Source organism: Phacochoerus africanus, chromosome 8 (assembly GCF_016906955.1).
Source record: "Phacochoerus africanus isolate WHEZ1 chromosome 8, ROS_Pafr_v1, whole genome shotgun sequence".
Classification (NCBI taxonomy): domain Eukaryota; kingdom Metazoa; phylum Chordata; class Mammalia; order Artiodactyla; family Suidae; genus Phacochoerus; species Phacochoerus africanus.
This window is the reverse complement of record NC_062551.1, coordinates 21,877,051-21,881,694: the sequence shown is the minus strand read 5'-3', so window position 1 is coordinate 21,881,694 and position 4,644 is coordinate 21,877,051.

The following is a 4,644-nucleotide window of genomic DNA, read 5'->3' as shown; positions in this document are numbered from 1 at the left end:
TGTTGAAACCCCATTACTATCTTAACAATCAGATTATACTTATACTTTGTGTATTTTGGGTGCATATTGTGGTGACAGTTTCATATACAGAGATAATGAATTATCTGATAGATAATAGGTTTTTTTTACTTTTTTTATTATTCAAATGAATTTATCACATCTGTAGTTGTATAATGATCATAACAATCTGATTTCACAGGATTTCCATCCCACCAGCCCAAGCACATTCCCCCCCACCTCCCACCCAAAACTGTCTCCTCTGGAGACCATAAGTTTTGCAATGTCTGTGAATCTCCATCTGTTCTGCAAAGAAGTTCCGTCTGTCCTTTGTTCAGATTCCACATGTCAGTGAAAGCATTTGATGTTGGTGTCTCATTGTATGGCTGACTTCACTTAGCATGATAGTTTCTAGGTCCACCCATGTTGCTAAGAATGCCGATATTTCGTTCTTTTTAATGGCTGAGTAATATTCCATTGTGTATATGTACCGCATCTTCTGGATCCACTCCTCTGTCGATGGACATTTAGTTTCCATGTCTTGGCTACTGTAAATAGTGCTGCAATGAACATTGGAGTACATGTGTCTTTGTGAGTCGTGGTTTTCTCTGGGTAGATGCCCAGGAGTGGGATTGCTGGATCAAATGGTAGTTCTATTTTGAGTTTTCTGAGGCATCTCCATACTGCTTTCCACAGTGGTTGCACCAATTTACAACCCCACCAACAGCGTAACAGGGTTCCTTTTTCCCCACACCCTCTCCAGCACTTATTTTTTGTAGACTTTTGGATGATGGCCATTCTGGCTGGTGTAAGGTGGTACCTCAGAGTGGTTTTGATTTGCATTTCTCTAATAATGAGTGATGTTGGACATCTTTTCATGTGTTTCCCAGCCATCTGTATGTCTTCTTTGGAGAACTGTCTGTTTAGTAGATAATAGTTTTAAATCTTCTGGATATCCATTGTTTTTTCCTCTAGATAAGCTCTCTGCCCTTCACAATTCTTCATCCTCTCACAGGCCTGATATACGTGCACTGTATCAATAAGTCTTCTTTGCACCTTGGAGTTCTACTGGGTACCACCATTGGGAGAAACTGGGTGGGGGGGGGAGATGGAGAGAGGGGAGAGACAGAGATCACGGCATTTATACTCTTGGCTCCCTCCATGCTGAGTCCAGGTTTGGAAGGATGTACATGATTCCTTTCCAAAAGTCACATCCTTTGTCTGAGGAATCTCAACTGTAGACACAACCCTTTCCACGTTCCAATAATGTCTCCTTATACCTAATGTTTCAGAATGGCAAAACCTCCTACTTCATCTAAACCCAGGTAATTCAATCTAGTTCATGCATTTCCTATAAGCTTACTAACACTTTTAAAAGTAATCCTTTCAGTAAGCTCTCCTGAACTATTCTATTTGGAGATATTATCCTTTTTGTTCTGGAACCCTGATTCAATTATTATAGAAGACTCTTGATGCGGTTGAAGAGGAAACTCTGAGTCTCCATCACATTCCTAATAAAACCGTAAAAACAAAAAGACGATTGAAGTGATCACCCCTGCAGGAATGGCTCTGGAAAATAATTCTGTGAACTCTTTTTCCTCTAATCGTAAATACAGTGGGTATGCATACATGTTGCTCTCAACTAATAAGATGAATTTATTTGGGGGGGAGTCTAATTAAATCTATATAGTATTTTCCCCTCAAATAAATATTTGTAACTCTAATAAATCAGTTTCACATTTGTCCTATTTCTTGTACAATATGGGATTGAATTTAAAGACACAGAGTCGAGCAAATAAAAGCAATAATGGAAAGTTTCCAAATATTACTTGTTTCTCTTACAGAACTTTAGATGGGATTCAATTAATAGTCCAAAGCAACACTGCATCATATTCTTCTAGTTTACACTCAAATTGTCTCCCTACTCACCAGTGCCCTAGCCACTCACTTGCTTAAACAGTTATTCACCACAAAAATTTTTCCTTGAATTTCCAGTTTATGCAGATCTTATCTTTTTCTACTTCATTCTGTTTCTTTCCTTTTTTTTTTGGTCTTTTTGCTATTTCTTTGGGCCACTCCCGTGGCATATGGAGGTTCCCAGGCTAGGGGTCCAATAGGAGCTGTGGCCACTGGCCTGCGCCAGAGCCACAGCAACGCAGGATTCGAGCCGTGTCTGCAACCTACACCACAGCTCACGGCGACACCAGATCCTTAACCCACTGAGCAAGGGCAGGGACGGAACCCGCAACCTCATGGTTCCTAGTCGGATTTGTTAACCACTGCGCCACGACGGGAACTCCCTGTTTCTTTCCAATTCTCTATTCTATCTTTTCCTTTCTTTCCCATTACCTATGTTATAAATTACATATATTATCACTTAAAACCACACTGAAAGGTAGGACTCATTTAAATGAGTAGAGGAAGGCAAAAGATGACTGGAAAAAAAATTTCTTTATGTTTCCTCCTTCTAGTGGAAAATGTGCTGTCGTGTCAGGAGTTATGTGGAACAAATAATTCTATGCGATTTTGGATTCAGGGCATCCAGAAGGACAGTGAAGCTCCTTCATGGAAATACTAAATACTCAGAACGTAATTGGCCTCAGATTCAAAACCAATGGGCAGGACCTACAGTATAGCAGAGGATCTGTATTCAATTCAACATCTTGTAATAACCTATAATGGAAATGAATTTGAAAAAGAATAAATACATACACATACAAATAAATATACACACACACATACATTTACATGTACAAAAAACTGAACCATTTTGCTTTACCTGAAACTAACAAAATATTGTAAATTAGCTATACTTCAATTTAATTTAATTTAATTTAATTTTTGTCTTTTTGTCTTTTTTAGGGCCACACCCACAGCCTATGGAGGTTCCCAGACTAGGGGTCAGATCGGAGTTGTTGCCTCCAGCCTACACCAGAGCCACAGCAACACTAGATCCGAGCCACAGCAATGCCGGATCCTCAACCCACTGAGAGAGGCCAGGGATCGAAATTGCAACCTCATGGCTCTCAGTCAGATTCATTTCCACTGTGCCATGATGGGACCACCCAATTTTAAAAAATAGTTTTAAAAAAGGGCAATAGACAAAGTAAAAAATTGCTAACGAAAAGAAAAATAAAAAGAAGAAAAACCTATATTCAAAAAGCCCACACATGACCATCGATAACGTTGTGATAAATGTGTACTATAAACAATCACGTGTATAATACTTGATATATGTACCTATCATATATAGGTATAAAACTTTTGCTTTGAGCTGTCATTTTGTATGCTTCAAAATGGGATTTAAAAAATGGATTTAAAATATTCCATTATAGGCTTATTGTAATTTATCTTCAAATTTCCCTCTCAGACATCTGTGTTATTTTAAATTTTAAGCACTGTCGCTGCCATTAAATCAAAGATTTGTTCTCATATAGAATCAGATCTCAGAGATTACTTGACAAAATGTCCTGGGTCAAATGTTAGAATATTTAAGTCCACTGATTTACACTGTCAAAGAGATTTCTTGAGAGGCTGGAATCAATTCACACTTCTGTTAGCAAGATATGAGAGGTCATTCTCCATAAAATCTCCAGCTATTTATCAGGTGCTACTTACCTAAGTAAGGAATGGCATATTGTTGTTTTCATTTGTATTGGTGTGAAGTTTATTATGCATTTCACGGTTTTATTGATCATTTTTATCATTCATTTGGAAACTCTTCCACGAATGTCTCTTGCCTATTTGACTAATGGCAAAAATTTTATTAAATTTTATAGTGCTTCAAATTACGGCATTCTTTCTTTGCCATTTTTTTGGGTATGTTTACATTTTTGTGAGCTCCTTCTAATATAACACTTTTTAGCGTTTAAATTTCTACCGAAATATGTTTCTTGAGTATTTCATCGTCACTACTATCAATTAATATAGTTGTTCCCAAATGTGTGTGTGATGGTTGGCATGTGTTTTTATAGATGTCATCTTTTTGCACATATAAACTCTTTATCAGCTAAAGGTTTGTTAATACAGAATATGAAAGAAGAATATAATAACCTCTACATTTCCCCTAAGTTGTAGAATTTTTAGTATGATTTATTAAATTATCTGTCAATATTCAATATTCCCAGTGGTTAAGATAGTTTTCCCCTGCTTCTTTTAAAATAATAAATATTCTTTAATCTTCCAAACAGGTTGAAGGCCTATTTGTTTTGTTCCATTGATTAGTTTGGTTTAATGTATTCTGTCTAAATTTTTAAAATCATTTTCGTCTTTGTAGTATGTTGTCAGAGCTAACAGGAAAAGAACCTTGTCTTCTTATTCACAATTCCCTCAATATTTCTATTCAAAGGACTAATTTTATAATGTTTTATAAATTTCCAGAGATACCATTGAGATTTTGAAGTATTTCCACAAATTGCTATATATATGTGTACAAAATGCTAATGATGTTAGCTCTTCCCCTGCAGACAGATTCGAGTTTTCTCCATCTATTCATGTGTTCTTTATATCCCTTGGTAAAATCTGAAATACTTTTTCACACATTCCACTATTCAGTTTTGGACAGGATTATTCTTAATTTATATGTCATCAGTACTCTGAATTTTTCACGATAGGAAAATAATTCAATGCATAAATGAATTCTCCATT